Here is a 24,348-nt window from a genome sequence, read left to right on the forward strand (position 1 = left end):
CGCACACACACACATCACACAACATCATGAGAACGTACAAAGGAAATGTCTCAAAACCAATGAATAATGTCTCTGATAACGTATTCAGTCATTACTGAATCCAGCATCCCCAACATAGCAGTCACCACACCTGACCCTTATGAGGATGAATTCATGTGAACATAAACGTTTACACATCATGTAATTCAGCACAGGCATATGATGGCTGTCATATATCATAATGCATATAACAAGTATGACAGGCGCTATATCAATATAAGTTCCTTATTTGTTAATTTCAGCAGTTCCGCTATCGTTGTTCCCCTAGGTTTATTTCAATTTGGCACATGACCTTCCAATGCGTACTTCGGACCGCAGAAGTTCACTCCAAGTCATCGGACTACTTTTTATCTGATCTAACGACATGGGGGGACTGGTCGCCGGCAGCAGGCTGCAGTGCGTCCGCTCATCGACCGGATCGTCGCGAACGCCGGCGAGAGCGGGCTCACCTCTCGTCGGAGCGCGTTCAACTGGTGCGCCGCCGCGAGGCGCCCCGGCCCGGGTTCGGCAGACGAGGAGGAGAAATACCCGGACCACCTGTCCGCGCCCGTCGCGCCATCTCAGAGCGCCGCCGATCTGACAAAGCGCCGCCAACGCTCACGTGCTGGAGACGCTGCTGCCGTGACTGTCGTGCGCTGCTTACCGTCGGCGGGCTTTGCCTCGTTCCGTAATTCGTACTGTCCCATCGCCACGGCCCCGACGAGACAGCGCCACGTCGTGTTGATTGCTACGGACTGCTGTGGACGCCGCCGCACGCTGTCGCAGCGCACCGGCTGGCCTGACGGTTCCGCGTTCGGACGCCTCGTCATCACACACACCGACACCCAGGAGGTATGCTCTGCCCTGATCGTATATAACTTGTCTCTGTCTTCGAGCGGCGTTCGAGCTGAGTCCCATTCGAAGAAATGATGAGCATCGGGAGCGCTATAGCTCTTCGGAAAAATTCATCCGCGTGAGAACTCTGGTTCGGGAGAGGAATCAGGACAGTTGGGTAATGTGCTTCATGTAAATGCTACGTCGTCTTTTCGGCCAACAACTGAACCGCTGAGTACGTCGTTGAAAATGGAGCCACTAAAAAGAGAATAAATCAGAGAAGGGGGTTTCCTGCTTGTGAGCATCACGGCAGGCATTGTAATTTTAAGCTTTGCTTTGTTTTCAATATTATATTTTCATTTTGCCTTGCTGTTTTGCTCTAGTTTGTCTATTGTCTTCGGGACGTTTCTTTTTTTTGAAGAATACACGGATAGTTAGAAGCAGGATAAGGTTCTTGCCTTTCCCCTTTTTCTTGAATTTAAAAACATCCTTGAAAGTCGAATAAGTGGCACATATTTGGAACATCGCGGCTTGATATTAAAAATTAAAAAAAAACGTGTAAGAAGTTGAGGCCGTCTTGTCCCCTACACTTGACACACTTCAATCGCTATGTTTCCTACCAAGCGCAATCAAACATTTTGATATATTTCGAAGGGTAATCTTAGCGCCGAATGACGAGTTATTACAGATTTGTATGTCCTGAGCCTTAACGTCCGTGCGTAACCTACGAGGAGACAGTGTTCCGTTGCGAGGCAGCTTTTTCAATTGCGTCTAACCTTTATTGAAAAAAACAACTAAATTCTAGCCAATCTCATTATTTGTAGGAATTGATTGCGCGGGACGCTAGTCAGTGAGGAGGCGGCTTTGCAAGCTTTCTTGCTTTTTCAAGAGGTATGAGGGGGATCGACGTTTTGGCGCGTATCCGTGGGCATATCTTGCGCTATACCAAGCACCCGGACTACGCTGTCGTGTATACGTAGTAACTTACGGTTCGACGTAACGTTTGGCGTGTACGTTCAACCGCAGGCGTATGTTTTATAGGAACAAATTGAACGCTACACTCCGTTGAAGCGCATTTAATAAGCAACTAGTGGTTTTCGGCGTATGCACTGGCACTCACACGTTTAATGCACATATGTACCCCATAAAGTGGACGGGGGTAGACACTGTGGCAACTCGGATGCTAGAGCATCGGACGCGTTGTTCGAAGGTCGTAGGTTCGGCACCTGCGCACGGCAAGTTACCTTTTCGTCCGCGTTTCTTTCATCACATTTTCGTCACAACTACTTCGAATAACATCCTCTATATTTTCCTCGGTATTATTGTCTGATCCATCCCAATAATACTCCAAGGCAGAGCTATTGTTGGTATGGACGAATGTTGTGATTAGGGATAACGCTTGGGCTAAAATTGACACCTCGACAACATCCTGCGGTGTGTTAGGGCGTTAATACGCCCACTCGTTCTGGTTGCTCTTTCTGTGCCTTCGTGAATGTCCCCTATTGTTACAGCTATGCAGCGCAATTTTCCTAGACATATATCAAGCGTTGGTGAAATTGCACTTTTACTTTTTAATAACGCAACGAAAGGGGTGGACGCGTAGCAGCGACGCATTGCAGGAGCTAATCATGGTGACCACAGTTGTAAAGCACTGCTTCGCAGTAGCACTACCAGAGGGCGATACCAACCCGCATACCAAAAGCATTGTGAGAGGAAAGTGTGAGATATGAAAGGTTCGTTTGTTAAGCCCTCAGAGTGTGTGACCGTGGCGCAGTAATTGGCGTGCGTGGTATTTGTTCTCGTGGGTCAAGAAGTAGTGACTTCGACGCCGCTCAACGAAACCTTTTAGGGGCGAAGCTCCTTATAGCGGCACCCGTTCGTCCCGCGTCCCGTCGTAGTATGTAACCAGTCTTACGCTTTGACCTGCAAGGTATAACATCTGACCTCCAAGGTGGTGCCGGTGAGAGATTTCATCTGTGCGTTGTTTAACAATAAAAAATTGTGCTCAATGTACATGCCAATGGCTGATAATGGGGAATGAGAGACAGGAGAATTCGGCTTCTAGTCAACGCGCACTCTGCGATCCCCATTAGCAGCCATTGGCACTATCGGACAAGAAAGGGTTGCTACATTATACTCGCTGGGTGTAACCCTCTTAGTTTTAGAAAGGTTTAGCGAGCGTTGAGCCGCAGGGCCTTGAATACAATGAAGTAGTATATACCACGAATGAATTCGAGGTGGTTAAAGGGGGGAAGCTGATACGAAGCGCAAGCCGTAAGAAATTAAAAGCTGAATCCCCCTGTCTCTCATTTCACATTAGCAGCCACTGGCATGTACATTGAGCACTATCTGACAGGAAAAGGTTGCTACGTTATACTCGCTGGGCGTAACCTCCTTGGTTTTAGAAAGGTTTAGCGAGCATTGGGCCGCAGTGCCATGAATACAGTGAACTAGTATATACCATGAACTCAAGGTGGTTGAAGGTGGGAAGTCAACCCCAAGCGCAAGCCGTAAGAAAGTGTGCGTGTGCCACCTCTCGTTTAGTCCTTGGAATGTCCACTGAATGGCGGTGCTTCTATATGGGGAATATATGATAAAAAGATGCGAGATGGTGGGACTTGGAGTGTTGAATAGATAGACGAACGGACACACAGACAGATGCTTGGATGGGCGCATGAACGGACGCAGGGGCGGATGCAGGAACGAACGCAGGGACGGGCGTACGAACAGACGTATGGACGGTCACACAGACGGACGCATAGACGGACGAATGCTTCGCCCCACTCTCCATCATTCACTCCGTGGATATGCTGCAAACTTTTTTTACTTTGCCATCCGGCAGTGTGCATTTCATGGACGTAATTTTCATGACAGAAATAGGACAGTGAAGTTTTGGTGAACCCCGGCGTAGAACACTTTTATGTTAACAGATATTATATGCCATTCAGCTTCGAGTCGACTGAAGAGGATACATAAAAGACATTGTGAGTTCTTATTTACAGCGTCGCACTTCAAAGTTGGAAACTTGGTTTGCACTGTGCGTCTCTTCATTGAGTTACACTTATGGTATTTTCATCGTGACACGCTCGCTGTATCATTGCAAGGTGAGCCACTTATCCTCAACTGGCTGTAAACAGCAGATTGCTACTGCGTGGTTTTCGCGGCAGAATTACTTGTATAAACTAAGTTATGTTGTATAGCATGGGAGCCAAAATAAAAATACTGCAAGGGCAGCTCTTTACTACCCAAATTAACTCTAAGTGGAGCAATAGGACTTAATCAGCTTAAATGTCGAGTGAGAACAATAACTTGCTTGAAGGCGGGGTCAAGCCCACTTAGGCTCGACAACAGAGCCTTTTCAACAACGTTTTGGCCGCGGAAACAACTCCATAAAATCCATAAAAAGCCGCATTGTGGTGTACATAATATCACGGTACCTACTGCAAATTTCACGCGTCAACATCACGTACAGTCCTGCTCAAAAGTTCCCAGGCCACGCTTTCATGGAAATACATGGGATGTGGAAATCACGGACATAAAGATAAAGCCTAGGAAATTCTGACCCCCCCCCCCCTTCCTTGTACGTTGCCCTTTCCATAGTAGCTGGAAGGCGCTTGTCTTGCCAGGTGTCTATACCTCTCATCGGACTACTCTCAACCTACAGACTCCCTATAAAAGAGAACAAAAGAATGTTGAGTTCGGGGCTACCTGCTTGGAGGCAATGTGAATAGAGACGGCATTAAGACAGCCGAGTATTCGAGCCGACGCACTTCAGCGTTTCCACTTTGCGGACCTACGTTCTTGCCGATATGAATATTTATTTATGCTAATCCGTTTAGACGACTCGCTCCTAAGATATCGTGCGTGAAAGAGCTCCCATCAAGCGTGTTCCTGCGGAAAGGACAAAACGCTTTACAGCTACACTTAAATATTCAGTTGTAACCTTCCATTCGCGCCGATGCAAATTCTGTCACGGCTATAGCTGGTAGTATATGCGCGGTCTGTCCTTCCCGTTGTGTGGTGGTGCTCCCGTAATGTTCGCGCCTCTGAATTCGTCGTTTGCTAGTCGAAACAACGTGCACAACTTTTCCGTCTCGCTCTCTGAGCGAGAAGATCAGCGTGAAAGGATTTCCTTCGCGTAATGGCCGCAGCTCAAACGCACAAGTCGCGTTCACGCACACTCCAAACCTTGCGATGAAGGCTCACTGCGAAATCACAGCATTTCCAGACTCGCCATTAGCGACGCCTCGATAATACTTCCACAAATTATGCAGCGAGCTGACCGCGATGAGTATGCATTGAGATATTCAGTGTGTTTACGTTCCAATCATGCAGGCCGAACCATTCTAGCTTCTTTTGTGACGATGGGAATGTGCTCAAGAAACCCCTACGAACAGCTGGTATAAATATTGCGCCTCTATTGTATTAAGATTCTAGCGTCTTGTCAGGACAGTGTCGTTTGTAGGAGCGTTCTTTAGCTTCTCAAGTGGTAATGCTTGACGTAGCCTAACTAACGTGCTTTTAAGGGCGATGCTCCTTAAGCCGTGGGTTGTGCGTCTGCGATGTATGTAGTCGTAGTATTTGTAGTAGTAGTAGTAGTCGTCGTCGTCGTCGTCGTAGTAGTAGTAGTAGTAGTAGTACTTAGCCACCTCCACGGCCGGATTAAATACACGGCACGCGTGTATACTTATTTCAATTGAGGAGGAAACTTGCGCACGCTAATCATAAATAAAAATATAGTTGTTTATAACGAAATAACCTACAGAGACACGTATCGGTGACTTAATCTCCTATAAAACGTGCCCTAAATTTGATGCTTACTAAGAAAAGCTAATATCAGAAGGACGCACTCTGAGCTTTATCTGAGCAGAAAAGGTTGCCTCGTTAAACTCGCCGGGTGTAACCTTTTTGGTTTTAGCAAGGTTTAGTGAGGGTTGGGCCACAGTGCCATAAACTAGGGGTGGTGATAGGTGGGAACTAGACACGAAGCGCAGGCCGTAAGAAAGTGCCACTCCTCTAGTTCAGCCGTGTCACCTCTAATTTACTATTTGGAATGACCGCTGGATGTTGGTACTTCTATGTGATGAATATTTGATGAAAAGATACGAGATAGCGGTACTTGGAGTGTTCACTAGATGGACGGCCGGATGGACCGACGCACGGACGGACGGACAGACGCATGGATGAACAGACACATGGACGGGCGCGCGGGCGGACGCCTGAACAGACAGATGCACGACCGGACGCATGGACGGACGGATAGACACACGGGGGACGAATGGACGCACAGACGGTTGGGCAGACGCATGAACGGTCGCACGGACGGACGCACGCATGGACGGACGGGAGCAAGAACAAACGGACACATTGACGGATGCTTCGCCCCATTCTCATCATGCACTCCGTGGATATGCTGTGATTTTTTAATAGCAAAGGTGCTACAGCGCGACGTAGTTTACGTGGTGTCCCCAGAAAGCTCGAGTTGATACGCGCCAGCGGGATTAGAAACGGAGTCCGTCGCAGTGGTGTCACGGTCAGGGTGCTTGGCTGCTGACGCGGGTTCAGTTCCAGCGGTTGCATTTTGATGGAGGCAAAATGGCCTGCATACCGTTAGATGTGGGTGCACGTTAAGGGACATCATATGGTCGTTTCTCGAAGCTGTTCACTACGACGTCTCTCATAATCATATCATGGTTTTGGGGCATTAAAGCCCGGATGTTGGGGAAGATTAGGCGAGCCCCCACTACCATGCAGAGCAGGTGCGAGTGTGAAACGAAAACAAGAGATGGAGAAAGAAAGAGAGAGTGATGAAAGAACGAAGAAAAAGATAGTTAGAGAGAGACAAAAATATAGAAAGAAAGAGAAACAAACTGTCAAGTAAAAGATAGAAAAATATAGCAACACAGAAAATAAATAAAGAGAAACAGAGAAAGACAGATAGAGATGCCGAGAAAGATACAGAGAAAGGAAAGTTCAGATAGAAATAGTGAGGAAGAGAACGTAGATACAAAGCGAAAGAAACATACCAAAAGATACAGAGAAAGGGGAGGCAGATGTCAGAAAAAAATAAAGGGGAACAGATAAAGTCACCCAGCTGTGTTCTTACTTTCTGAGGCTCGGCACCATTAATGGGAAGCTGCCATGATACGCCTTGTTGATTTTTTGCGCTTAGGTGGCCACAAAGAAAATGTTAGTTTTAAAGTGGGGACTTCACATACCGCAACTCGGATAATACTATCGGATTCGTTATGAACTCTGGAAAATATTAAACCAGATGTTAGTGCATTTGACCCCTATCGATATGTACGTGCTGTAACCGGGAATCAAACCCGCATCCCTCAGCTTATAGCTGCGTGACAGCTAAATCTGCGCTTTCTCATCGGAGACCACTGCGATACAAAAATGAATAAAACAGCAATCTCTCTTTGATGGAAATGGGGCCATTTAAGATCAAGCCAGTGTACATGGGTGAAACGGAGGCACGACCTTCTGCTATGGAAAGAAGGGTGTGTGTTTGCCGGTATGTCATACAATCACTGCAAGCAAGTGTGGTCGTATTAGTAGGATAAATATTCCGATATTTCTCATAACACCGACAACCGCTATACTTGGGTGAATCAGCGTGTTCTTGGCGAGGCAGGTACAAGGCAGTGATGATAAATTAAACAAAACAAAACAAACACGAGCACTTACTTTTAAGCTGCGTATGTTCATGAAGAAGCCATCCCTTATGCAAAAGGAGAGAAACAAAATGCATGTGTACAAGCACTTGACCTTATGTACGTGTATACTCATATATTACCGAGCAAGCGAAAACTCCAAGAAGGGTAGAGTGGTGGTGCGCTGATCCATCGGTATGCTGCGTTCCAGCCGCTTCCTTGGACGCCACTTTCTGTTCTCCTGCTCTACTCCCATCTTCAAAGGGCCCGTTAACCACCAACGAACACTCGCATGCTGCTCGCCGTGTCTTTCCTCTATCGAGAACAGCTGCTATGACGTCAACTGACGCTGCGTACAATATAGACAACGCTGCGTGCCAGAGACGCTGTCATTGGGCAAAAGAAAGCCTGTTTTCTGCTAGCACATGCACGCGCCTGTTGCGTTTCCACTTCGGGTGCTGAGGAAGAGCACCAGGAGATGTGGTCAAACCAGCCGACGAACGCTGCCTAGCGAAGGAAAGCATGAAACGAGGAAACGCGAGGAATTCCACCGGCGTTCACTGCAGACCCGAACACAACTGCAACGCCACATCTTCATTTTTGTTTCTGGGTGCTTTACAAGCCCTTTCTTACCCTCTTTAATTCCCCTAGACAGGCTCGAAAGAGGGCAACGACCCTTCTTCGGTTTCGAGTTATAGGCCTATTGCACTTACAAGCTGTCTGTGCAAGCTTCTCGAAAAAAAATGATAAACTGCCGACTTGTATATTTCCTTGAAACCAGCAATTCGCTCGACCCATTCCAGTGTGGATTTCGAGAAAGTAGATCCACCACAGACCACCTTGTTCGTATCGAGGCTCAGATCAGAGACGCTTTCGTCCACAAACAATACTTTCTTTCTGTGTTCCTCGATATTGAAAAGGCTTATGATACAACATGGCACTTATTGGAATATTAGGAGACTTGTCCCACCTTGGCGTGCGTGGCATAATGCTTACTATATTCGAAAGTTACTTGTCAAACCGGACATTCCGCGTCCGGGTGCACAGCGTTTTTTCCAAAACATTTGTTCAAGGAGCAGGAGTGCCGCAAGGTGGTGAACTTAGTTGCACACTTTTTTATTATCAAAATGAATTCTTAGTGCTTGTCCATCCCTCGCAATATGTTTTATTGCACACGTATCGATGACGTCCAGCTTAGTTTTAAGTCTAGTAATCTGGCCAAGTGTGAGCGGCAGGTTCAGCTTGGTTTGAACAGAGTATCCAATTGGGCAGAAGAAAACGGGTTCCGACTGAATGCACAGAAAAGCACGTGTGTCTTGTTCTCCAGGAAGAGAGGCATTCATTCCGAACCCGATGTTCAACTCAGTGCATGGATAACGTCTATCTGTTAGCACTGACCAAAATTTCTAGGCCTAATCTTGGACGCCAAGCTAACCTTCATACCACACATGAAGTATTTAAAAAAAGTGCATAGAAGCAATGAACGTTCACGCAGTACGTGGGGAAGTGACAAGAAGTGTTTATGAATTTGTATAAAGGCCTTATACATAACCGCCTAGAACATGGGGCAATAGCATATCAGTCGGCGACACCTACTGCCCTTGAAATGCTTGACCCTGTTGATCATCTAGGCATCCGTCTTTCTACGGGTGCTTTTCGCACTATCCCTGTGGAAAGACTGTATATATACGTGGAATCTAACGAATGGTCGCTCCACCTACAGAGATGTTACATGTCTTTTAAAAATTATCTTAATGTAAACGCAAACAAGGATCACCCGTCACGTTCCCCAAAAATGACATGTCAAGCCTTGCTGTGTTTGAGAAACGACCTTCTATGAGACAGCCCTTCTCACTCCGTGTGAGGAGCCTAGCGAAGGAAACCGGTGTGCCACTTGAATGCCGATTGATGACTCCGGCAGTATGCCTGCCAACGTGGCAGTGGCAGGCGATATATTGCGACATGTCTTTCTTAGAGGTTACGAAGCACGCGCCAATTGCACATTTTCGGACATACTTCTTAGAACTACAACATAAATACGCATGTCCCGAGTTCTTTACAGATCCCTCAAAGTGCAACACTTCTGTCTCGTACGCAGCCGTCGGTCCATCTTTTTCGGAAGCTGGCGTCCTGCACTCTCATACAGGCATTTTCACCGGCGAAGCTTATGCGATACTCGCGGCTCTTAAACACATTAAACAAATAAAACTACAAAGGCAATAATATGCACAGATTTCCTAAGCGAAGTAAAAGCTCTAAAAACTCTTAAAAAGCACAAAAATTCTGTCCTTGTCACGCTTTATTCGCGCTTATGCAGCGTCTACTCATCCAAGCAGCATGTTGTAGTCTATTGGGTGCCAGGAAAGCGCGAAATTCAAGGCAACGTTCTGGTGGACCAGCTAGCTGGATCCGCCAACAAAACCACCACCAATATATTGATGCTAATTCCTGCACTCGACTTGAAACCTTTTGTAAAGCGAAAACTCAGGTGTTGTTGGCAGAGCACATGGGACACACACACAGGTAACAAATTGCATGTCATCAAATCGCAACTTGGTCATTGGCCGCCGGTATCAAAGTCACGCCACACAGAAGTACTATTTACAAGGTTAAGAACGGGACATACATACACTGCACATTCATTTCTTTTGTCTGGTGGCGATCCATCTTTGTGTGATAGATTTGTAGAAGCACTCACCGTACTCCACATTCTGATCCAGTGTGAAGAATTACACACGCTAAGAAGACAACACTTTCCATTACCCTATATCGACAGCAGATAGCACTTCATCCTGCAATTTTCGCCGGTTGGAACCACTTTCCACACATAAATCGCTGTTAGCTTTTTTTAGAGAACTTCGTACCTTTCATGTGAAAAACCGGGAATTCTGTAGCCCGACCTCTCCAGAGAGGTCTCCGTTGTGGTGGCTACACTCAACAAAGCACTTGCCTCACGGCCCTTGGACGCAAGGGTGTGAACTATCGAGGCACTTGTGCTAATGCCATACATGTCCACCATGGTTTTTATTATCACCAAACTTTTGTCATCCGTTAACACCACACACTTTTCACGGCATGGTCATGATTTTATTACTTCTACGTTTTTACCCGCCTTAGGGCGAGGAAATTTAAGGCCCTTATACAGCCGATAATCACAACCATTGTTCACATCTCTTGACCCATGAGCTGGCACTCTTTGGCCATCAAATGGCCCTTGCGCCACAAAGCACCAAACATCATCATCCCCTAGACAGGCGCTGGGCCCTGCTCACGACTCGGGCTCCAGAAGTCGCGCCTTTTCTCTTCACAACCTCTTTTCCTCCCCCTGATAACAAGAATTTTTGATATATTTTTCATTTCTTTTTAAAGAAGAAAATCGTGTTTGCTGAAAAGAAAAAAAAAGGTTGTATTTGGTCTCTTTGCAATGCAATTTCACGTTTTGCTCTGTGCACTTGCAACTAAAGAGCGGTGGCTATTGTTCCGTATGGCTCCCGCACTTCTACAGTTGGCGCACTCTGCTTTGTCCGCGCATCCATCTGCCGTGCGCGTGTGCACTGCAGTGACAAAGTGCGCGCAGGTCACCTCTCCGCGCCTCGTTACCGCCAGCACACAAAAAAGGGGGTACTTGCTATAAGTGCGGGCTTGCGTGCACCACGGCATCTATTATGCACGTCTGACGCGCGGCCAAAGACGCCGCAGTGCTGCTGCCACGAGGCCTCTCTTCTCATCCACGATAGCGATGCGATGATGTTCCTTTGTTTTTTTTGCGACGTCGTGTGGGGCTAAAAGAAGGGTTGTGTGGGCATTACCTCGAAGAACCTTTGTTCCTCGCTATCGATATAAACAACTTGACACCACGCAGGCCTCGGAGAAGAGGCTGTCTTATTACGTTATAGTCACGCGATATGCTATGCGCCGGAACAGCATATGCGATTCTCGTGTTTTGCATTGTGGCACATAATTAGAAAGCTACTGAGAACTTCATTTTGCTTGTTATCTCCAATTTAATCTTTATGTGCCATGAAAAAAAAAAGTTTCTGCGTAACTACGGTTGACCAAACGGCCAACCAAATTGTATAGAGTATTGATTCCGTCATTTTATGATGTTGATGACACAAGGAATTCGAGCAAATTGGTCGTGAGGCTCTGTAACCCTGATCTATTCCTGTCACGCTACTGAAATTTAGAGGCCCCGTCCCGGTGGTCTAGTGGCTAAGATACTCGGCTGCTGACCCGCAGGTCACGGGATTGAATCCCGGCTGCGGCGGCTACAGTTCCGATGGAGGCGGAAATGTTGTTAGGCCCATGTGCTCAGATATGGGTGCACGTTGAAGAACCCCAGGTGGTCAAAATTTGCGGAGGCCTACACTACGGCGCCTCTCATATTCATATGGTGGTTTTGGGACGTTAAACCCCACGTATAAAATCAATGCTAAAATTTAGGGCGCTAGCTCTATTTCCGGACACGAAGGCTGCATATATTGAAGGCAAAATGCAGAGAACACATGCGTGCTTGGATTTACATGCACGCTAGAGAACCCAAGGTAGTCTAAAGAACCCACTGTCAGAAACCGTACAGTGATTCGCAATCCCATCGGCCTTTTGTGACGTAGGCAATTATTGATCTGGCGCATTCATCTCTCTTTAACGTTCATTCCTCTTGACTTCAAATTTATGTCCATGTATGTTGATGCAAGCACGGAGGGTCTACACCCGCAACGTATTCTGGACAGCCCAATATCAAGCTCGTCCTGCACAAGAAGTTTCTTTGCGTGCCTTCAAGAATGAAGCAATTGATCGCAGTGTGCCAAACGACTCGTTCTGAAACTTGGCAGTGTCTGAATTTAGCGCAAGCTGGGGTGCACTAGCGCAATCGCTGCCCGTTATCTCATTCATGAAAAATCACTTCAATCACTTCTCTCTTTTAACGCAACAGCGTTAAAGCGCTCGTTTTGCAGAGGATCCGGCGTTGGCGTGCACATCAGCGTGGGTGTCGTTGGCTGTGAGAGAAAACTCGTCATCTTGTGCGTGGCCAAATAATTGAGAAAGATGCAAATAAAATAAATAATAACTTTCAGGTCCGAGTGAGAACCAAACCCAGGAATTTGACGACGTGGCAAGCAGGTTCTTTACCACACAGCCACGCCTCCGCTTAGAACTAGGGTTAAAAACGCTTCCTCTGCTTGAAAATACAGGGAAAATTACGTTCATGCTTTACAACCTCATGCGTCTTGTATACGCGCTTCATTGTGCCACATCGCCCCGCCGCGCTGGTCTGGTGGCTAAGGTACTCTGCTGCTGACCCGCAGGTCGCACGTTCGAATTCCGGCTGCGGCGGCTGCATTTCCGATGGAGGCGGAAATGTTGTAAGCCCGCGTGCTCAGATTTATGTGCACGTTAAAGAACCCCAGGGGGTCGAAATTTCTGGAGCCCTCCACTACGGCGTCTCTCATAATCATATCGTGGTTTTGGGACGTTAAACCCCACATATCTATCATCAATCATAGTGCCATATCTAATATCAAAGTAATATTGCACGGTAAATGCGTACATAGCCATTGGGCTTCAGAACATGTGACAATCATAACGACTTTACGTTTGAAGCCTTCCACCCAATACAAAAGGCTTATGCGTTACTGCACGTTTTCCCTTTAGACTACGTATAGTAAGTGCATAGCGAATTCTGAAAGATTTCATGTGCAGAATAGCACATGGTTGAATAAGTTCTACTTATATTACAGAATTCAGCCATATACGAAAGCTTCACGAACACAAGAAACTTTCAACTTTATTGATTACATTGTGGTAATCCACAGTTTATTCTTTTCGGGTAAAATCATGCAAATAGAACAATGCACTAAGTAGTTGAAGTGCGCACAAGGACAGAATATTGCTATCGCATTCAACTTCGAAAGGTTAAGGGTCCCCTAATTTGTTGTTGTTGTTGTTGTTGTTGTTGTTGTTGTTGTTGTTGTTGTTGTTTCCCTGTGCGAATGGCTCGTACCCAAAGAAGGGGATTGGCCGATCATAAGGGGAATTTGCCCTAAACTTTCAGCATTGCGTCATTCCTACAAATTTTTTTGTAACTTAATTTTGATATGAAATACCGATATCAAGTTTGCAGAAAAAAAAGAAGAAAAATAGTGATACAGCAATTTAGCAAGAAAATCGTTTAGTCGCAGGGATGTATTCTTGAACGGCGAATAAAACATCCCTGTGGCTGAAACCCAGTGTAGAGGCTCCAAATGAAAGAAGATCAGGTTGTGATATATAGTTGCAAGCCCAGTCTTTGAAGAGGTGGTGCTAGTATGCTTTGCCTGAATGAATCGAAACGGCGACAATGTAATAAAAATGACTGATCGTTTCCTCTTGATTACAGTAAATGCACATAGGGGAATTCAATATGTCTGATCTATGCAAGTAAAAATTGAGGGAGGTAACGCGGCAACGAAATTTCGTGATGACCACTTCCATCATCCTTGAATTAGTCAGTTCACTGCGCCAGGGAAATAACAAGTGTTTGTACTCTGGCGAAGCCGTCAGTGCAGGGTCAGATAAATTTTGCCTGATTTTAAGTGTGCGAAATCACGCCACCGTAATGTATACTGTATGAGGGAAAATAAGAATAATTGGTGTCAAAAGGGATGCCTTCGCAAGAGAATCAGCTATTTCGTTTAACAACAAACCTTTGTGCCCTGGTGTCCAGATTAAATGAATACTTCGGAGATGACAGGGGATCAACGATTTAAAAAGTTTCACTATAGGTGAGTGACCAGATGCGGACAGAGAAGAGCACACTGATAATGAATCAGTAATGACTGCTACGACTGGAATGGAAATATTTACCTTTCGCAAAGCTAACATTATTGCCATGAATTCAGCCAGAAAGACAGGAAGAAAATCCGGTAAGCGAAGTGAAAATGACCAAACAAGTACGGGGCAATATATTCCAACGCCTGATTTTTCATGTGATTGAGATGCGTCCGTTGCTATAATAATATTTGTTGGCAGAGTACTTAAATGGTTCTGCAATAAACCATTTAAAATGCCTGTAGGTAATAGCTTAGCGTGAGTTGGGAAGATATTATGGTAAACAATTTCTGGAGAATTTTGTTGCTCAGTTAAAGGAATCAGATCACGAACGTGTACATTTAGGGGCTCAAGTAACGAATGAACAAATACTATTTGTGGTTTGGTAAATCTGGGCCAATGCACGGAGAAGAATAGGTCAGGATTGGAAATAAAAATAATTTGTTCAGGGTTAAACGGTGCTTCATATAGTCGTAAAAACGTCTGCACAGTAAGAATGTTAAAGTGACATAATAAGGTTGGTATTCGTGCTTCAAGGTATAAAACTGAATTTGCAGTATACTTTGGAAGTCCTAAGCAGAGCCGTAAAGCCTCTCTTTCCAACAGAACGAGCGGCCGAAGTTTGTAGGGTGGCGCACCAGAAATAAGAATGCAGCCTAACTCCAACACAAGTCGGACATACATTTTATATATAATCAAAAGTGCCTTTCTTCTCATACCTGATCTACAATTGCTCAACCTCCGCAATACGCCCATCGCGCGTACTGCTTTTGTCGCGATGTATTCAATGTGAGGGCGCCAATATAGATGTTCATTATGCAAGATATTTCAATGATTGTACTTGTGGGATATCTTGAAGCTTGTAATTAATGGATATGTGCACGGGATCTTTGATTGGAAAAACGAGAATAGCACATTTACCGGTATTCAGGTTCAACATCAATCCATCCAGCCAATGTTCTATTTTATTAAGATATGCTTGCAAGATAGTGTAGAGACAGTGGAAGTCATGTGCCATAGCAAAGAAAGCAATGTCATCGGCATAAACATAGGTTTTCACATCTGGATGAACGGGAATAGTACTAAGCAATATGTTGAATAAAACCGGGGAAAGTACTGACCCCTGAGGTACACCTCGGGTTTGCTTGTGCTTAGAGGAAGAGAAACCGCCTTGATAACAGTAGAATTCTCTTCTATTTAAAAATTCCGTCACCCATGCTACTATATAAGGTGGAAGTCCATGACTCCATAACTGATTAGTCAAGATAGAATACTCTAAACTATCATATGCTTTACATATGTCTAACGTTACTAAAACCACAAAGTGCTTTTTGTGATGGGCAATATGAATACAACTTTCTAGATCTACATGTGCATGCCATATTGATTATCCAGATCTAAAGCCAATTTGGGAAGAACTCAACAGTTGTTTCTCGTTAATAAACCTAATTATACGACCATGAAGTACCCTTTCAATAAGTTTTACTACATTAGATGTTAAGGCTATCGGTCGTATGTTGTCTAAGTTATAGCCTGCCCCCTGTTTCTTAAGCAATGGTATAATTTTCGCAATCTTCCATTCAGAAGGGATCCATGCTCTTCTAAGAGAATAATTGACGAGACTAAACAGATCATTAGGATATTCCCAGTGAAGTATTTTTAGCATTGTATATGTTATTCCATCGGGGCCTGGTGCTGCATTTGGCAATCTTTCTATAGCCTGATTTAATTCGGAAGTCGATATTTCTGTGTAGTCATAGATGGTTGTTGTGTAAGCTGAATTAGGAAGATGCGTTGAGAACCTGTTTTCTAATTCGTTAGCCAACTAATTCAATGATTCCTGTAGTTCCTGTGAAGTGTAAACTACTGAGTCAACGTTTCCTGGTATAGGGGTCTTCTTCCTACCACGAAGGAAGTTGAATAAAGCACGTTTGTTATTTGATTTAGACAGGTACTCGAAATGTTCTTGGTCATATTGCTCTTTCGCTCGCGATACAGTGCGTTTAAGTGTTGCCGCAATGAACTGATAATCCTTCCAATTTTTTGGACTAATTTGTTTCTATCATTTTCCACGTGCTAGCTTCTTTGTCTTCTTAAACATTGGTGTGTAGCTACAAATATAAGGGCTGTTAAATTGCCAGAAATTGTCAGCGCACCTATATATTGAATTTTCATCTTGCTGCAGCCTAGAGAAGTTGATAATTTCTGGCATGTAAACAGCGCACTGTAATGCACGCCATGTTTTCAGACGACAAACAAGCCCGTACATGTGTGAAATAACAAAAAAAAAAGAATTGATTGAAGCGTGTCTTATTAATATGGTAACAGGCCACGATTGTGTAAGCGCACCCTTGCCAGTGCGGGATTCAGACACCAAATAGATTGATATGTGGGGATTAACGTCCCAAAACCACCATATGATTATGAGAGACGCCGTAAGGGAGGGCTCCGGAAATTTCGACCACCTGGGGTTCTTTAACGTGCACCCAAATCTGAGCACATGGGCCTACAAAGTTTCCGTCTCCATCGGAAATGCAGCCGCCGCAGCCGGGATTCGAACCCGCGACCTGCGGGTCAGCAGCCGAGTACCTTAGCCACTAGTCAGACACCATTTTTGCACAAGCGGTTTGGGACACTTCGATTAATTGCATGACGTCTTGAAGGCTCGTTCTCACTGCTGCTGGAGCGTCACACTTTTGCGTTGGTACTTCACAAACTTTTGCTCTCATTGCACACGTCACCCTTAATTTTCTTATTATATATACGTGATGATTGAGAGAAAGGGTTTTCTTTTTTATTTCAGGAAACGAGCCACATTCTGGCATTTCCGAAAGCATTCTGGCTTTCACTTTCGTTCGGCATAATATTGCATTTCTTCGTATATAGATCGCTTTAATGTAGTGTGTTCTCGTGTTTTTGGTGGTTCAAGAATAAATAGTTCACATTTTTCTACCTATTCGGGCATAGGCAATATCCACATATCGGCTTAGATAGCCTGTCTTTCCATTCACCTGTTATTGCGTAACTTGATGAACAAACGCAGTCCACCTCAGCCAGTCGGGGACGACAAACGGAAAAAGTCAAAATTCCCTCAAACGAAATGATTTTTGCAGGGGTATGGAAATCGAAGAAACGCTAACTGTATTACTAGGTATAGCTTGCCGTACTCTTGTGGTACCGCTGACTGGTTCACGCGACTAAAGCATGTGACATGGCAACGTTAGGTTAACGATGACGATAGTTATAGCGCGAGAAAAAAACGACGACACAGAGACAAGAAGGACATGAAAGTTACAAGTTCTTGTCTCTGTGTCGTCGTTTTGTTCTCGCGCTATAACTATCGTCATGCCATACCAACTAGCCCAAGCTGCCACACTTCTAAGTTAGGTTAACGTTTACGCAAAATAGTTCGCGTAGGACATATACTTATCTTGGCGTAATAAAGAGAGGACGGGAAAAATAGCGAGCTTGAACAGACGCACGCCCGCGCAAGCAGTAAAGGTCGCGAAAGGTCGCCTATTTACCGAGAAAAACCTGTTGCGACTGCACCAGCGGCAGCGTCGGCTCTTCGTCGCTACACCCGCCATCAGAGCCACGCGATCCGCATCCGGTGCGGATTTCGTTGATCTGCTCGTGCTTGGCCCAGTACGCCGCCGAAAGAGGAGGCGGGTAAGGAAGAGCCTCCAGCCAGGCGCGTCTTGCTTGGGTCGTTCCGCCAAGGCGCGCCGCTGCTTCTTGCCCTGTGACCCGCATCGGTTATGGACAGCGGAGGCGATCCATCTTGGCTCGGATCCTCTTGCGTCCCCTCTCCTCCTTCCATCGATCCTGTGCCGCTGGCGACAGCCACACGGACCTTTGTGTCCCTTTGTGTGTTTCGCTCCGGCTGACAGCCGCGCTGTAAGAACGGCTATCGCAATGCACGTTGAACTTTTAACTCGAGAATCTTCCTGTGGCTCTATATACCTTACGGATCGCAATGAGGACTAGCGTGATTCCAGTCACTGGCTTCATTTTCTATTAGAGCAAGACCGGCTAGTCGAACGTCACTTTCCTTAATCTCTTAAGCTGAAGACTGTGAGGGTGTGAGGCCGATATAATACAATATTGGCAGTGCAGGTACGACTTCACCACATAATAATGTGTAAAAAATTAGCGACCAATAGTGAATCGTGCGTCATAGCTGGTGAGATGTGGCAGTGTCGTATTTGTAGTAAAGACTTACAACTGCAGCTTCGTTATATTGAAACATGCAGACTTCTTTTTTCATTCATCTTTAGCAACACTGCAAAGTGGGTGCAGAAAACGACAAAGCTTTAGCTGATATATTCGTACTGGAACAATCGTACTTGTAGCAAAGATACAGATGATTAATCGGACTTCAAACTAAACCTGATATATAAAAATTCCGGCAAAAGACCCTCTCACAATCAATATCAAACGTAATTGAACAAAATTAGTTCATGAGAATGTGCATGTATCCGTGCTCTTTTGCTTCTTGCGTTGGTCACGTGAACTATATCTGTAGGCGTCGTTTCAAATGGGTTGGGAGAAACAGTCACCGTGCCTTCTTTAGCCACTCGTGCAGTGCTGTATCTGTTGTAGTCTATAATAATACATATGTCTCCTTTATTTTTTAGGGGCGAAGCTCCTTGAAGTAGCACCCGTTCGTCCCTCATAGTAGTGCGTAACATGTCTTACGCTTTGACCTGCAAGGTGGTGCCGGTGTGAGATTTCTCCTGTGCGTTGTTGAACAATAAAAAATTCTCAGCGTGCGCGTTACTGAAAGCCGAATTCTCCTGTCTCTCATTCCCCATCAGCAGCCATTGGCATGTACATTAAGCACTATCTGACAAGAAAGGGTTGCTACGTTATACTCGCTGGGCGTAACCTCCTTGGTTTTAGAAAAGTTGAGCGAGCGTTGGGCGGCAGTGCCATGAATACAGTGAACTAGTATATACCATGAACTCGAGGTAGTTAAAGGTGGGAAGTAGACACGAAGCGCAAGCCGTAAGAAAGTGTGTGTGTGTGTGTGCCACCTCTCGTTTAGTCCTTTCCGCTGGATGGCGGTGCTTCGATATCCGGAATATATGCTGAAAAGATGCGAGATGGTGGTACTTGGAGTGTTGAATAGATGGACGAACGGACCGACAGGCAGATGCATGGACGGACGCATGGATGGCTGCATGGACGGATGGATGTGCGAACGCACGAACAGACGCACCACGGACGGGCGGATGGACGCACGGATGGTCACACAGAAGGACGCATGGACGGACGGATGCTTCGCCCCACTCTCCATCATTCACCCCGTGGATATGCTGCCAATTTTTTATTCTCTCGGTGACCGTTATCTCTGCAGCGTAGTTAACTACCTGTACCAGCGATAGGCGCCGGTTCGGTCAATCTCTTTTAATTTTTTTACCAAACATTTTGTGCGCTGCAGTGTTTTTGAAATGGGAAAGATTGCCACGATGATCACCTTTTTTTTTTTTTTGTACCACAGCTGCTTGTTCGATGTTTTACACTGCTGTACTTACTCCACGAAAAAGCGCAGTAACAACGCATTGGACACACTTAACATATGACCCTTTGTCTTTATTTTGGTAGTTTTCCTTATGGCATCAACACACTTTGCACATAATTGTGCATTTATGTTTCCTCCATAAAGTGTACGAGGAACCTATGATGCTGACAGCATGTCCAAATGCTGTAAATCAGGGGTGCTTGTGTGCGGAAGTCGTCTGCGGCTGTAGCATTTTTGATAGAGGAGAAAGTACTTGAGGCCCGCGTACTTGGTTTTAGTTGAACCTTGAAGTACCCCAGGACCCAAGGAGGTCAAAATTTCCGGAGCCCTCCACTACAGTGGCTCTCGTAACCATATCATGGTTTGGGACGTTAAACATCAAGGTATTATTATTATTATTATTATTATTATTATTATTATTATTATTATTATTATTATTGTTGTTGTTGTTGTTGTTGTTATTTGCTAAAGTTCTACATGACCTGGTCGGCGTCGACGAGCTAAGTCTCATGTTAAGACGGACCGAATCTGCTCGAAAGAATATCGCTGCCTCAACGTACAATCTCTAAGGAAAGTACGCTCTTCATCAGCAAGCTAAAATTTGGGTACCTACATGGGTTTCGACACATAACATAGAATTTTTGGCCATTGTTAATTGTGTCGCAAAAGTGACAACGCTTCAAAATCTTGCGCTGATTGTGACATGTGAAATTTCACTTCACTGGCCTTCGAGATTGTTCGACGCGAGACTCCTTCCAATTTTCCTCAAAACTTTTTTTTTCTCTCTGCAGCATTGCTTGTCAAGAAAGTGCGGCGCTATGCCGTAGCCTCAAACGCGCAGGCGTAGAATTAAATTTTACCTTCCGCGCTGGCATCGACGCTCTTCACGTCACGTCAATGTGACGCCGAATTTGCACCGCTGCGCTGAAAAACGTCGCCGGCTCCTCGCCGTGGCACTTAGGGCATCTTCCCGAAAAAAAGTTTCTACCGGAACCCTTATTGTCTCCGCAAGAACGAAAAGGCAGTGTTGCTCGTGTATTTGAGTTTTTTTTTTTCAACCGATACAATTTTCCTGCACTTAAAGACAGGCATTCAATTTTCTTGTTGCTATACCTTCTACGCACTCGCCCTTTTTTCGCTTCACCTTAAACCTAATTTTTCTGTCGCCACTTGTCCAACCCAGAGTAAAAGCGGCGCACCACGTTGGCATCACAGTACACGTTCGTTGATATGTTAGTACTTTTATGTTCTCTGGTGCATCGCCTTTTTTTTTAGCTTTAAATACGTTGTTGCGACACGAGTCCTTGAATGCCGAAAGATAGTCGCTTATTAGGTTTTTTGAGCTTTACTTGGCACAATTTGTTTCATTGAAACAATGTTCACGCTGCGTGGAAATAAACGAAAGGCTGTCCCACTGTCTATCACTGCCACAATGTAGCAAACTTTCTCTGCGAATACCGTGTTTAGGGGCGTCGTTGTACTATATATACCAACCGCAGCACGAGTGGGAAAGGTGAATGAAGCAAACGTGAAAATGTAAAAGAACGAAGGTGGAAAGTGGGGTTGACATAAACAACAAAAACTTGTGTGCTTCTATGCTTACCTGACTGGGTGCTTGTGCTGTGAGATGCACTCTTTATGTCTCTTTGCTCTTCTTCTTTTAATCTACCCATCTCTTTTCGACTTGTAGGGCAGCAAACAGGTTATTACACACTGGTTGACCTCCTTACATTTGCCCATTCACCATTTATTCTATTCTATTGACGCTTTTATATGCGTCCTCAAATATGGAACTGGCCATGTCTCAGGGTTCTTTGTGTTAGCAATAATTCTCACACATTGGTGTCATCGACGCTTTAGTGAGCAAAGCAGTGGGAACTCTGCAAACGGCAATCACTTGGAGCTCGCGCTACTCACTTCCCCAGGCTTCAGAGCAGTGGAGCAGCGGCAGTACGTTTCTTTGTCTCTGCACGCTGTCCATGATGGCTAGGCTGTTGCCGCCTACGCCTGCGCCGTGATTACTCGACAGCGTCTTTCAGTTCACTTTCCTCGGCTGAACGGTCGGACGAGTTTTCTCTTTCATCCATTGTGTCTGAGGAATCGTTGGGATTCGCACGTTTGCAGCACGCTGTACACGAGCAACCGAAATTTCGGCAGCCGCTGAACGTCCAGATCCCATTCTTCAAGTCGGGGCGAAAGTGTTCGATCATCGCTTCCTACTGGCGATCGTACCATACCGATGTCTTCTTGGGCGCCGCCTACAGTTCTTCCTTTGGACATTCCCTTTTACAGAATCGCATCGGTGCCTCCAAAGTATAGGCGTGCCTCGCCCTATGCTGGCCACGTGTTTGTTCAATTAGCACAAGAAACAGAATTGATTATTTGCAGTTTAACGTTATTTACTTAATAATTACAAGTAATTGTGAAGAGAGAATTATCTGCACAGGAAAAGATTCCAAAGTTAGGAACCGTCATGCGTCTGCTAGCACTACGTATTTGCCAATACAAGGATGCCAGAGCACTGGTTGGTGAACCGCGCAAGAAAAAAAAAAAGCTGGGAGGATGTTGAGACTAGCCTTCAAGAGTTGAACGCGATAGCCTAATCAGGCCCCGCGTCGATCACCTTCAACTGATCCACAGAGAAAAGGAGCGTTGTGTTGTTTCATTTATAGGTGAGTGAGGCCGCTTGATGAATACACGTTGCAACTACGTAAGTTGCTATATAATAGAAATATATTGCGGCGTCACTACGCTTATCTCTGTTGCTTAACTTTCTAACCAAAGCCGCGCATGACTGTGCAAAAAGGCATGCAGCTCTTATCGTCACAAATTCCCGCGTCCGTTTTTTTTTTTATTCGCATCCTGCATGGTTTCCGCACTGCCATTTCGCCTTATGGCATGTGGACAAAACGCTGCGGCCGTGCATAAAATCGCATTCTTAAAGCAAATGCGAGGCTCCATGAACGGCTAGTAAAAAAATATTCATAATTGTAGAGGTTTGACTTCCCAGAACCACGATGTGATCATGAGAGACGCCGTAGTAGAGGGCTCCGGAAATGTCCACCGCCTAGGGTTGTTTAACGTGCACCTAAACCTAAGCACGCGGGCCTACAGCATTTTCGCCTCCATTTGAAATGCGGCCACCGTGGATTCAATTTCGTGACCTGAGGGTGAGCAGTCGAGTACCATAAACACTAGACCACAATAGCGGGTCGATGTCTGGGAAAAAACACACAGGAGCGAAAAATGAGAAGAGGCTAGTATATGTTTCATGTGCTAAGGTTATGTGAGGGTCTTAAAAGAAGTGCCAGTAAAGATGCCCCAACTTTTACAGGTCGCGGTTCAACATCGCGTAGCCACGTTTTAACGTCGCTATGGATGTGGCCGATGGTGACAGAGTGCTACCGTCACTGGCGCTCTACACTCGTACAGCTTCAAGTCGCGGACAAGACACCGAAGCATTGTATTCTAAAGAGTAAAAAAAAAAACCGCAGAGAGAGCGAGAGGATGATGAAAAGGAGAGAAAATGTGGTGAGGGAGGACGTTCCCGCTGTAGCCGAGCCTAGAAGGAAGCCTTTTTCCACTTGGCTTCAGCGAACCACCCCCCGTCGGGAACGCAGCGAGTGCCTCGCCTTTCGCATCGGCTCCCAGAGAAGATATTGCGTTCGCGACCGTGCCACGGTGTTCCCGAAGAGGGAGCCTGTAAGGAAGCGTCCCCCATTTCTGTCTCCCACTTCACCGCATCTCTTCTTTTTCCCGTCCTCTCGCATCTCTGCGACTCCCTTCAGGGAAGAGCAAGATGAAGAAAGCAAGGCTGAAGCACACGCGGCCCCGTTCTCGCTTCAATTCGTCTTTCCGGTTGTGGAAGCCTGGAGCGCTTTTATTTCACATTTGCCTTTATATTTTTCAAGTCTCTCCCGTGCTTGTCTTTGTTTGACACCCCTACCGTATTCCGCATCTGTCAACAACACGAAGTGAAATTCAAAAAAAAAGCAAAAGCGGGCATTTCAAAAAAAAGAAAAAAAAAACAAAGGTGCAAGAAACCAGCAGCAACAGCGGGGATCAGCGAGTGCGCCGAGGTCGAAGGGTTTGTTGCGATTCGTGTCGGCGGCAGCCAGTTTCGGTGTACGCTTTCGTGCACATATCTCCCCACTGCTCGGACTTTGTGCCTATTTGGAGGCGAGCGATGGGAAAGGGCACAGAAATAAGAAGCTCAGCCTGGCTGCGGAGATCGCTGTAGTTGTCGCGGGAAAACAAGGTCCGTCGAACTAGGGCTGCAACAAAGTTTCAAGGCACCACGGGGGACACCCTTTGCGCAATATGAAGGAGCTTTGGGAAGCAACAAAACTTGGCGGAGGCTTAAGAGAAAGAGCCAAATATCAGAAAAGAAAACCTTGGCGAACGTTTTCCGCCAGGCACCTTACTCGGGACTTTTCTTCGAATCGAAGTATTTCGAAACGCATCGCGCACGCACTTAATTTGTATTCTCTGCTTTTTCAATGG

The 24,348-nt window shown here is 45.7% G+C and overlaps 1 protein-coding gene across 1 annotated transcript in view; it reads left to right on the top strand.

The window, feature by feature from the left end:
* The first annotated feature begins 632 nt into the window (after positions 1 to 632).
* The window catches only part of bru3 (CUGBP Elav-like family member bruno 3), a 505,232-nt gene continuing 481,516 nt past the window's right edge, over positions 633 to 24,348 (top strand). Inside the window, exon 1 of the mRNA XM_075892463.1 lies at positions 633 to 870. The gene's annotated coding sequence lies outside the window, so the exon portion shown is untranslated. The remainder of the gene's footprint in view (positions 871 to 24,348) is intronic.

The sequence above is a fragment of the Rhipicephalus microplus genome, chromosome 4 (genome assembly GCF_043290135.1).
Source record: "Rhipicephalus microplus isolate Deutch F79 chromosome 4, USDA_Rmic, whole genome shotgun sequence".
Taxonomy (NCBI): domain Eukaryota; kingdom Metazoa; phylum Arthropoda; class Arachnida; order Ixodida; family Ixodidae; genus Rhipicephalus; species Rhipicephalus microplus.